Raw genomic sequence first — 13,039 nt, forward strand, 5'->3', positions numbered from 1 at the left:
ATGCGGTGAATAGGTTTTTATACTGGCAGGACCTGCTACCACACACCTGGTCACACTACCGCTCAATCAACACAATCAATTACACACAGAGACTCGGATTGTTCTCAGGGTCTAATTAGAACCTGCTTCCAGTCTGAGGCGGGACTCCGTGAAGCCTCCTGAACACTTTCCCGTGTGTATCTGACCTCAGCGGAGGAGTTCAACGCAATTTCGACAGAATTAAATCACCCACACGTGTAAAATTTGCTCAGATTAATTTATTGTTCAATTAGTTTCTAATTTCCAAGGACAGTGTGTTAAACTCGCTGTCAGACAGAGTACGGAACATGCGACACGTCCGTCCACACTTTCTTTTATCGAGGGGGCTGTTCTATCAACATGTACCAACAATAATTTTACTATTTTTCATGTGTAATTGCATGTCATATTAAAATGTGTAATACAAGCATTTCTTTGTTTTCCAGTAAAGAAATACTGATCAGCTTTTGACATGATCTGATAATAATTTGTCTGATTTTCCAGAGATTGCTTTTGCTTCGCAGCACTGAGAACCAATGGAAGCCCGTTTCCGCCAGGGAGTAAAAAAAAAAACGCACTATGGTATCTCTGAATTGTGACTTAAAATCATAGAATTGCGACCTAAAAACTCAGAATTTTGACTTTATCTCTCACATTTGCGACTTCGAAATAGCCCCTATTTCATTGTCTGTCCTTTTGTTATTGTAACGGATTCGGGTTCTAGGGCTTGTGCCCTCGCCGCTCCCGCCCTACTTCGTGCCTCAAACCCCGTATTGGCTCAAACCCAGGTCTTGCTGGCTAGAATATGAAATAAGATACAGAAGCGGCGAGGGCACAAGCCCTAGAACCCGAATCCGTTACAATAACAAAAGGACAGACAATGAAATATGGGCTATTTCGACGTTGCAAATGTGAGAGATAAAGTCAAAATTCTGAGTTTTTAGGTCGCAATTCTGAGTTACTTAGTCGGAATTCTGCGGTACATTACTACAGTATGTAGGACAAGTTAATGTAGAATCATTACTATGTCTGTCTTTTGTTTGTATGTAAATGAATGTCTTTGACAACTTAATGTTAGTTTTTAATTTAGTTTTACGATGTGGGTCATGCGTTGACATATGCACGAGCATACGAAATGTCTCACTCCTGATTCAGCTCATGCTCCATAGGAGAGAAGAGATTCCTCCTGCTTCTCGCACAATCATATCAGAACAGAAGCCCGTGTCGCCCAGCTCTGATTCAAGAGCGACTCGCATCTTCAGCCCTTTTTTTATTCGTGATCCTTATTTTCCTTAGTTATGATCAATATTGAACTTTTTCTAAATAAAACGACAATAATCAAACATGCAGGCAGACTTTTAAAAAGTATTAGGAGCTGACAGGGTGCCCCTTTGGAATAGTTGTCAGAAAATGTGAGAAAAGGAAAGGTACGTAAGCTCTCACACACAGCATTGGAGATTGGCATCTGATTGAAAAAAAAACTACCTGTCTCCCCAGCATTTAACGGTGCTGTTGTTTTGATTTTACATATTGTTAGCATTTTAATGAATTGTTAAAAGATTGATATACAAATCTCTAAATAAGAAAACGTAAAAACCCTAGCTGTAAGCAATTGGCCATTCATATTCCTGAATTTTAAATCCCTGTGTTTTTCTGTATCCGAATGCCTGGTGCAGCTAATTTGAAAGCAGAGTCTACCATTTACTGTATTGCAAAAGCGTATTGTTCCCACCAAGGAAAAAAAATCCTGAGTTTACAGGAGTAAAAGAGGAAACAAATGCAAACACCGTTTAGAAAAAACACACACGTCTCAGGCCTTAACCATGACAAGGATGGGATTTGAACCTAGACGAGCAGAGCACAATGAATTAGCAATCCAAAAAGTGACTCCTGTTTAATTTTCTTTTCGCTTGCTCGATTTATAGTACGTTCCTAAATCCTTATAACCGATAAACTAAACGGCTTCATGTGCCACAGCATTCTGCTGCAGGTACGGTTTGCACCGTGTATTGGGCGAACCCGAATGAAATATTTCAAATATGTGAAGAATTTCATGAAACCTGAAAAAAGAAGATCACAGCCAATGTCAACAATTCGGAGCCTGTAGGCAGCTTCAACAGAACAAAACGATCTGAAGCCGCAATTCTTTCATTGAGTGTATTGTGACACTACGCTGCTGCTTTTACTGCTACTTCTGCTGCCGTTGCTTTAAACTCTACTCAGCGGGCAAGTAAAGTTGTACAAGGAATAGACTACTTTGAGCCATCCAAATTCCATTATGTGAATTTAAGCTTTTTTTTATTAATAACAGCATTAGTAATACAATGCGTGCTCAGAAACCTTACTTATTAGCTTATGAAGCAACAGTGTTTCGACAATTTGCGGTCTTCAAAAAGTAAACGCTGAAGTTTTTATACTTCTTTGTGAGCAGATCACCTTTGATTTAGAAAAGGAAAACTTACTCCCCTGTTGCTTTCATCTGAATCGAGACCCAAGCGCTAAGAAAGCTGAAAAATGCAGAAGTCATAAACCCGATTTTAATTTAGATACACATTTTCTAATGCAGCCTTCATTACAAGACAGTCTATTTCTCGAAAGCGTTTTATGTAAAAAAGAGAAAAACGAAAATATGTGGATGACAATATTTAAAAGCTGAAGATTTTACTTTTGAGAAATTGTCATTTTATGTATCTAGACGCTTTTCAACCGCTGGTTTTGGAACTTTGCTGTGCTTCCTGCATCATTTTCAGTGTTATAAAGTGGGTGTTGAGGGAGCGATCACTGTAGAACAGTTGATAGGTTGGAGCTGTTCAGACTACTCTTGTTATTTCTCAAATGCTTCCATCATTTTTCTTTCACGCTACGACGCGAGTGTGTACATGTGTTTGGTTTTCGTTTCACTGATTCTCATTGAAGATTCGTGAATTAACGACGAAAGAATCAGTTGCCTCGGAAAGCAGAAGGTTTGGTTCTCAACGATCTTGAAGACACGCCCATGTAGTGCAGCGTGTGATATTTGTACTATAAAAGACCAAGTGCTCAAAGTGACGTCTGCGTTTACCGTTTAGACTTTTCATCTCGGGCGCACTTTTAGAAAGCAAAGATAGAGCAGTTGTGTTGAATCACACTACGACAGCTGTTAGCAGAGTGGCGCAGCGGAAGCGTGCTGGGCCCATAACCCAGAGGTCGATGGATCGAAACCATCCTCTGCTATACACACCGTCAGTCTAATGAAGTGAATTTAAATATTTTTTTTTCTCTCGTGTGTGTGGAAGCTTCACACTTCGTTAATTGTATTCGTTAATCTTTACCAATAGCAGATGCCCAAATGTATCTTTGGTTGTTCTGTGATCCTTCATAGTTTCCTCAATTCCTTCAAATTAACATCCATATCAAAGCAATTATATATATATATATTACAATTAAGGTACATATTAAAAATATCAACGCACATTTGTATAATGCTCATTTAATAATGATTGTCAAGGATTGTCAAGTTCTCCAACAAATCTGTGTTCTAATTTTAAAATATTTTTGCTAAGGATACAACGGGTGTATAAATGAATTCTCCCAACAGCCAGTTAAAAAAAAATTCCACACGTGAGGATGGTTTTCTTGGACATTGACTTAGGTACTGAATTGTTTACTTGTTTTAGTTGCACACGAGTAAAACACGAAGATTTCCTGCAACATTCAAGAGGGTTTGCGAAGAAATCACTTCAATTATTAGCGCAGATTATGTTTACATCATCACAATCTGAAGCACGTCCCTAAGTGCGTTTGACCCACCAGCCATTTGTTTAACAGCTGCACAGGGACACATTCCCGTTGCTTTTCACAAATCACTGGCATTTTTTGCAGCATTTCTTCTGTCCTGAGAAGCAAGTTTTTGTATTTTATCTTTCAGAAGTTGTATGAATTTCTTGAAGTTCAGAAAAAACTTGTTCCAGAAAAGAAATGAACACTTGCTTCAAAGTAAATCAAGACGTATGTATCTCTTGCTGTGTCTGCTCTTATCTGTCCATCTCTCTCTCCTCTTCTCTTACTCTGGCAGTCTGTGCAGAGTTTCTGAAGGAGATGTAACACCACTTGGAAAAGAAGAAAAATTCTCAGGAAAATTCTCAGGCAGAATAAAAAATCATTATTCTCTTCTCAGTCAGATTCATAGCTCAGACTCACACTCAGACAGGATCTCAACTCCGTACTGCTCTCTATCCTCACAATTCAGAACCAGAAGATATTCAGAAAATCAGTGCTGCTACATGAACAATATCAGACAGAACAGCCTGGACTCATGTCACATTTCCCCATTTTATCCTTCCTCCCAGCCCTCTTAGAGACATGAAAGAGCTCCTGGTTCTCCTCTCTGTGAGAGGGCTCAGGGGTCACTGATCTGGCAGCTGTGGGCTCTGTTCCAGGTCGAAAGCAAGAAGGTTCTATTAACGCTTTCCAGGACTTCCAGCCCTTCAGTATTACTTTCTTTACTGTATGTCAGCCTCCCAAAATGTTTATAAATGTTTTATAACACATATGAGTGTGAAATTATTTTATTATTTATATATAGTATTTATGTAATAAACACCAGTAGTGACACTATGATCAGTATATTGATTATTTGTAGCCGATGGTCCGATGGTCATGTCTACAATAGTGACCATTTGACCAGTCTGTAGCTCTGAGCAGTGGGACTCAGATCACACAGAAGACCTGCCTGTGTGTGATTCCATACCAGCCCTGGGATTCAGCTACTCTCACAAATGTCTCACAGACCGTCTTATAAATTTACAATTAGATGAAGTCATGTAACAGTTTTACAGATAATTTAAATAATCAGACAGCAGTTTTGGCAGTGGATACATCTCCACATGGGGGAAAGAAACTGAAATATATGTGCTCACTGTAAAGTAGGAAGAGGTGGTCAGACAAGCAAAACAACTTTGCAGATAATGTGAAGTGACATTGTTTTGTGTTAATCAGCTCACAGATTTCGCTTCATGTGCCTTAAGCTGTGCAATTTGTATGGTTGTTGAATGAGATTGATTTCTTCACAAGCCCAGTCAATTGCCAGTGGAGAGCTTGCCGGCTCACACCTTCATGAAGACTCTCTTTAAGATTTCATTGTCAAGTCGCCTCCTTTGCATACAATAGTAGCACCGACACTAAGAGAAAGGATGAGAAATGGCGTTTATCAAGCGATTGCAGTGTTTGTTTGACTGAGGATCCTTGTGTGCCGAACTGGCCTCTGGAGAAGTGTAGTGCAGTAAAACAGAAGGTTTGTGTCACTCAAGATTGTTACAGAACAGAACAATACAATTACAATACTTTTATGAGAGTAAATATTACTGGTGCATCACAGTTCTTATAATGGTGAAAACAGGAGCACCTTCTCTACATTTTTGACTGAAGTATTTAAACGGAAAGAAATACTATCACTATGCAATGTTCTAGTCTGATGAAACAATGTATAGAATTAGGTGACAATATCGGAATTCATTCAAATGCACAAGATTAATTTTCAGCAACAAAAAAAGTGCTTGGAAATATTTTACAAGAATGAAACCTTACATTCACCCTCTACATTAGCAGAGAACAGTAGGACAGAAGGTTAGTGTCACTGGACACTGCGTCAGAGAGGCCGATCTCTTCTCCCTCATTATGCAGGCTTACCCACTCATGATGAACTGTACTCCAGCGATACTCAGCTGCCATCATCGACTCAGACATGACGTTCATGTACATATTATACCCTAATATGTCACTGCGTTACAATAATTTGATCAAAACAACTGGTGAAAAAATAATAATCAAATATTTCTTTCCTTCTTTTAGTAGATAAAGACTTTATCCAAAAAAGAAGCATTTATTCCTTTCCTCTCCTACCAGCCCTTACAAGTCACCCAGTTTTTAATTTAGAGCTGGATTAAAGCTCTAGTCTCTTGGTGTGAGTTGGAACCCCACTGCTGCCAAATATCTCCAACTATCTCAGTGTTAAGAAGAAAAAACACACATTTGCTGCAGAAGTAACAGGAGAATTTGTGCCATTCAGCCTTATAGCGTGATGTCATTTTCTCATGCTCATTTTTAGATGCTTGTGATCGAATCTATGATTCTTATGAGTGTGCCCTCCATAAAGGTAGCACAGATATAACGTGCCAAGTTTTCAGAGAACCGCATTAAATACAGGTCAGAAGAAGGCGACAAAGTGTCCGCTAGGCAGTTCAGCGATTTCAACGGTGTTCTCTGTTGACACCCGACGTTCTCCAAAAGAGTAAGGTGTTGGGAGTGTGGCTGGGTGGTCTAAGTGCTGGGGTTGTGCTCCATTTTCTTCGCTGGGTTAGGTTTGAATCTTGCCGCTGCTAAGTGTTGGTGGGTTAAGACCTTCCTTCTATTGCGACTTCAATGGGTAAAAGCTTTGCTTGACAGTCTGTCGAGAGACTGAACTAGGTGTTTCAAGATAGTCTTTGTCAACTTAACATCAAGGCATAAAAAAGCCTCATTTTGTGTTCCCAACAGCAATGCTCTTAGGTCCCTTCAGCATTATGCAGGGAACAACATCTGCCGTGATCACTTTTGAGTCAGTGTGAATCGAAGTGTGCCGCAATTGTTTTTAAAATTGGTACTGTAGGCATGGTGCATTTGTCTGTGAAACTTGAATGCTGTGCTTTTTCACGCAGAATCATCGGCAGGAGCAAAGCTTATTCAATCTTTCCGCACAGCGCTCCATCAGAAATACTTTGTCCAAGTTTTGAAGAGATTGTGGGATTCTCTGCACACGTTCACATCGCGTACCTCAGACAACACCACCATTCGATGGGAAATTGATTCTGCTTCTTGCAGTTGTTCCTGTGGTTGGAGTAGTTACAAAGTTGCACTTTCCTCCACCTTCTGCTATAGTATTCACTGGGTGAGCTTCATCATTTGGCTCAGAAAGGTCAACTGTGCTTCGGAAAAAATCAGCTGCAGTGTCGTTATTTTGTCGGTGAGTATGGCTGTCTTTTAAAGCACATGAAAAACACGAGTTTGTGGATTTCTCCAAATAGCAACGAATTCAGTTGTGCAGTGCTTTACTGCTTTCAGAGGGTCTTTTATCGACGCTGCTATAGTAGAGAAACGACATAATCACAAACGCAACCATTTGTGCTGGCTGTTTCACTAAGTATTAAGCTTTTTCAACTATCACATGATTTTAACTAATTTAACATCATCTCCAGGAGAGCACCTTGCACTGCTCACTGAGCTGATGTACAGTATGTGCCCATTTCTCAAAAATTAAATATCATCTAAACTGATTTTTTCTATTTTAAATGCTTTCCTACTCTTTTAATATTTCAGTTAAATCTTGAAGTAATTTCCATTGATATTAATCCTAGTCCCGATGAACGATTCTGGGACATGGTGTACCTTGAATAATGTTCTTATAGGTTTCAGTTTGGAAAAGTGCGCTCTCCAGAAGCTACCGAAACCTCTAATGGTCGCACAAAGCTTAATGCAATAGCAACGTTTGGGGTTGAAAAAGAATATTACTTGCTATGAATACGAACACTGTTACATGAGGCGCATAAGGACTATTTTAGCTCAGATCATCAATTTATCTTATATTTCTACTCCATTAATATCGCTATTGAGTGTTAAAGGTAGGTCCTGGCAATACTTCATGAGATCTTCTTAAGAAAACTTAAACAAATATATTTCCAGTGCTGAACAAAAAGTAAAAAATACAGATTATGTGCAACTGATAAAATCTCTCTTCCAGGGATGTTGTAGCCACATGCAAATTACTTCATCAGCTTTAAAAGTTTCTTTTGCATTTATAAGATGATCAGCATGACACTCAAAACATACCTGTATTCAGTAACCGCTGAGTCTGCTGGCTGAGCAAGTTGCCTCCTCACACACAATAGCAGCCCCGAAGCTAAGATAAATGAAGAGAAATTGCTTTTATTGGGCACTTTTCATATCCGATGAGCTTGACATCTCCCAAGGGTGATGGAGTTCTTTTGCGACACTGCTTTTCCCTTTTTTCTTCTTTCTGTACTCTGATGGAAAAAAAACGAGAAAGCATGTAAGGGAAAAATGTATTTTTTTTCATGGAGAAAATGTGCACCAGGAAATGTTTTGTTTTGAAGAAGTGATTTAACATGATACATGACCTAATTTACTGTAGCAAATGCTCACACTGCAAGGTCTGCTTTACTACAAGACAGAAGTAGAGTGAAGATGTCATAATTTCACTGCCTTGTTGAAGAAAACATTTTTTCTTTGAATTCTAAATCAATCAGAATTTCAGAATGACACACAAACCCTTTGTCTGTTTTAAAGATATGATATTTTAAAACTGATAAAAATGTAGAAAACACGTTTCTCACTAAGAAATTTTAGATGGGGTGGTATATTACTAGTTGCAGCGCTAAACTCACCATGGTGCAATTCTGTTACATGATTGGCCAGTGGTTTAATGGAAAACGCATCTGTTTTTGCATCATGAGATTGTAGGTTCGACTTCTACCGGATTCGTGTGATTTTAAATCAGGCTCCTCAGAAATAGATGTCCATTATGTGAATGAACCGCACCTGAAAGCAAACGTTGGGTCAGGTTTCCTTTCTTTCCTGCATGAAATAGCAAATTGTTACAAAAAGCACCAGCTAATGTCCAATAGCGTTGGTCATTTTAATTAACATGAATATACTGTAAGGTCTTGGTACATGGGAGTAGATTTCATCCACAATTTAAAAAAGGGCAAATAATATTTATTTTATTTAATACAAAAGTGACCTAAAACTCTGTAACTTTCAGGTTAGCTTGAACCTGTAATAAAAAAGGGGCCTGAAACCGTTCTGTGATGTAACTGTCTTACGTATGTGATGTTTCACAGATGTGCAGTGTGCCTTTTCTCTTGTCGTGTTCAAAATGACTTGCTGTGCAATCTCTTGAATGTGTGTTCTGTACTGCTCTGTTATTTCATTTAGATTATCTATGTGGTATACAGATAAAACTGGACTGCATGGTGTAATGTCTGGGTTCAGCACCAGCTGGACCTGAAAACACATCAGCCGATCTCGACATTATTTGAACACACAACCTTCTGAGGTGGTGTCAGATGTGCTACCATTGCACCACCAGGTCACTCCGTAGAAGTGCTTTTAATTCCCCCAAGGAGAAAAATCAGCGTCCCTGAAAAAGTGTTTTTTTCATTCTCTCCTGTGAGGATGCCGGTCTTCCAACGAGGGTCTCTTCTTCCCAGACCACAGATTATTCTTCCTGTCTGGCTCTCACACAGAGAGCAGACACACCGACTCCAATAATGTGTTTACTACATCTGTAGATCTGACCCTCTACAGCCCTGATATTCCTGGACAGGATCCCATATTGAGCAGTATTTATCGTGTTGTGAACTTACAGTGTGTACACAATGCACTTTATACACAAAGTAAGTGTTTTTGTAACTCTAGGACGTTTTGTGAAAATGTTACTGGCATGCCAAAATTGCACCCTCAACTGAACAGTCCCACCCCCCTCAGTTTTGGATAAAAGGTTTGGATAAAAAGTTTTTGAACACTTTCACTTAACTTGCCCCGTAAAAAATAGTTGTACTTTGTCAATGGTCAGATAACTACACTAACCCCGAATTCACAGTTACTACATCGGACTGTTTGATGTGCAGGAGGGCTATCCGTCCAGGAACAGCATGTTACATAGTGTCTATGTTTTGGGGTGTCAACATTATTACGACCTTATTTGCTCAGGTGGACCACTGCCTTGCAGTAGTTTATCCTTATACTTATAGTACAATCGTTATATAACTAGGACTGTAGTTATAGAAGTTTGTACTTTCTGTTGGTTTTACAATGATTTCTTAATGATTCAGAACCTCGTTACTGTTGATGTTGTTGCAAAAATGAACACATATGGTTGACAAAAATAATCACGTGAGTTCTGATGAACGTGGAACTGTTCTTCATCACTAAATACCAGATTGCTTGTCGTTATCTTCTAACATGAAATACTAATCTGTGGCATGCTTGTGAGAATTCACTTGGATGGTTGCAACGGCTCCGTTTAAACCAAAATATCACTGCCCCCCTCAGGATTTCAGATGCCCCCCTACAGATCATTCACCTGGCGCCAGTCCTGGGTATAATGTTGAACATAGCTGCCTTGAAAGCAGTTAATCTGGGTGTGATTCCCACCTGATCCATCGATCGATTTAAAAAAGTCTTGAAACTGGTAAGCTAGGGAAGAAGCACTGTTTGAGTGCACTGAGGAAAATGTGCTACTGTGCTGTGTTGCTCCAGTAGCGCAATTGGTCAGGTTGGGGTGCTTTTAAAGCGTAGTTATGTTGAGGTTGTGAGTTAAATCATCACATGGAGTAGTTTCTGTTTTCAGCTACAGAAACTCGCTGTTGAATTTAAGTCTGTTCTTGTGTTGCTTTTTCTGCTCGATGGAGCTGTGTTAATGCAGGCACACCTGCTTCCACGTCAAGTTATTTTATTGTTGCTCACAAACCAACACACTGCAGACACCTCTGATATTGTCACTGCTTGTGAGCCACATGTTCCTGCTGTCAGCCTACCATGTTCATGCACATCTAGAAATATTACTGTTACAGTATAGGAGCGAACAAACGAAACGAAAGCACACCAAGTTTAAAAAGGTCAAAACATGTCAAAGCCCTTCCTCGACGAGGATGGGGTTCAAACCTACTTGTGCAGAGTATCATGTATTAAGAAGTTGTTGTTTTAACCACTAGGCCACCTCCATACACACTTTAGCGCCTTCCGGACATGAGTTGGCTCTTTCCCCATGCTCGAGGGTAATTTTCCTCTTCCACCTACAATTTCAACATTTACCTTGGGAGATGTCAAACCACAGAGCCCGTGCTGCGTTTCAGTGCCGGCTGTAGTGGACACCCCGTTGAACATAAAAAGCAAATTGAGCTCCTTGGACATAAGCCATTTCTCGTCACTTGCTCAGCGAGCAGGCTCAGCGCACACTGAATGCAGGTGTCTCAGAGCAATTGAGATGTGTCCAAGTGGCTGTAAAAGGGATATTTGATGCCAGTGCCGTGGCTTAGTTCTCCGACAGCAGGCGTAGCGGCGCGCCGGTTGGAGTATTCTCAGTCGCATTTAATGGGAACGTCATGGCAGCGTCAGCTCAAACCACCAAATGGAGACGGGTGTGCCGACAAGCTGACCCTGCTGATGCGGGATTAACACAAGGCTGAGAGAATGCTGTGGCTTAGTTGGTAAAAGCACCTGCCTAATAAACAGGAGATCATGGGTTTGAATCCCAGTGGTGCCTTTCTTCTTGTCTTGCCACACAGTTTATCATTATGGACAGCAACATGCTTCTACATTAAATTTAAAGGAAGTGTTCATTTAATTTTTGGAACAACTTGTTTTTAAAAAAATCCATACAAATTGCGAAAGATAAAATACTCATCTGTTTTGTCAGTGCAGAGGAATTACTGCCAGCTGGCAAGGAAACGAAAACGATTTTTTTGTCTTTAGCCAAAAACCTGTGAATGTAGAAGAAAGGTGATGTGCGTTAGTTTCTATGGCACAGTCAGTCAGCGTATCCTTCAGTTAAACATAACGTTGGTAAATCAAAAGTCCCCAGAGACGCATTTCAAATTAATCTGACCTCAACACCGTCTCCCCTAAATGTGATGGGGTTTCTTTGGATGTCCTTAAGCATCCTGACAGTTGCAGAGATTTCAAACTTTTGGCACAAGTCAAACTACAAGAAGTTAATAGTTGAGCGCTTAAGTCAATATCACCGGGAATGTGACTATGTAAACTTAAATAGTATTCAAAATATTGCAATTTTGTTGTAGTTTAAAAATATATTTTAGCTGGGGATACTCAAATGATGAGGGTAGAAAAGAGAACTATTCGACACCATCAGGAGTGCTTAACGGGTGATAAAAGTGTTTTTTAATCACAAAGTGAAAATAGTGAATTTGTCTTTCACTTAGGCGTTCATTTAAAGCTCATTAAACAATGAAGGAGAGGCTCGTGTTCCGAATTCACTTCGTGTCTCATTGTTTTGCTTTGATTTTTAAAATGTACACTGTTGACTATTCACTCTTCCTAACACGATTAAAGAGCCGAGTTTTGTTCAGAGGTAACGCATCTCATGCATCATATGAAGCTCTGTTTTTTAGCACCAGCGTCTCCACTCTGGATTTCTTTTTAAGCGCGATATCTTTTCTGCGATTTCTTTCATTTGAATTCCCTCGTGTGAATTTCAGTGCGACAAACTCGTTTGTCTGTTTTAAAGAGATGCAATTTTTAAAACAGAAAAAATGAAAGACTGTTTAACTAAATACACATAGAAAACGTGCACCTAATTGAGAAAATTTGGACTGGGGCGATTTATTATTGTAGCGGCGCAAGCTCACAGTGGTGCACTTGAGGAATGCGGTACAAGGGCCAGTGGTGCACTGGATAACGCATCTGATTACGGATCAGGAGACTGTAGGATCGTAATGTTCTTAAACCCAATACCATAACTGTAGTGTGTTCAGTCCTACACAGCCTTTCTATCGACTGAATAAGCCTCCTGTTCCATCTCCATCTTCTTCCCTCACATTCCGGCTATTTCAGCACCGTTATTGTTGGACTACAGTCACAGATACGTAAGGGATACTATTCCGAAGAACCGTCTTAAATAACGTTGCAAAAGGTAACAATAATGCTTTCTTAACATAACCTTACATTTGGCCGTACAATACAATTTTCTGTACCCTCAAATAAAAAATCTTACTGCTTTCTCCTGAGAAACACAAGTTTAGTGTCAAATCACAATAAATAATACAACAAATATACTAAATTAACACCCAGATATGACAACACACAGCTATGACAGAACACATTGAAGACTTAAAAGCCCTTTAAAATTTTATTTCCTTAATTTCCATTCTCTTCCCTCCTCAGGATAACTGAAAACTAACTATAATAAAGACTGTATATGCATTACTTGTAATACAGCTACTAATAAAGATATACATGGAACTTAATT

General features: G+C 39.5%; 1 long non-coding RNA gene and 1 other non-coding gene across 3 annotated transcripts in view; one reads left to right on the forward strand and one right to left on the reverse strand.

The window, feature by feature from the left end:
• The window catches only part of LOC148670536 (uncharacterized), a 408,685-nt gene that overhangs the window by 33,264 nt on the left and 362,382 nt on the right, over window positions 1-13,039 (reverse strand). The gene's annotated exons all lie outside the window — the stretch shown is intronic.
• On the forward strand, window positions 3,160-3,231 carry trnam-cau (transfer RNA methionine (anticodon CAU)). Its single transcript has one exon. It is a non-coding gene; the product is annotated as a tRNA-Met (tRNA).

Source organism: Lepisosteus platostomus, chromosome 5 (assembly GCF_059453375.1).
Source record: "Lepisosteus platostomus isolate fLepPlt1 chromosome 5, fLepPlt1.hap1, whole genome shotgun sequence".
Taxonomy (NCBI): Eukaryota; Metazoa; Chordata; class Actinopteri; order Semionotiformes; family Lepisosteidae; genus Lepisosteus; species Lepisosteus platostomus.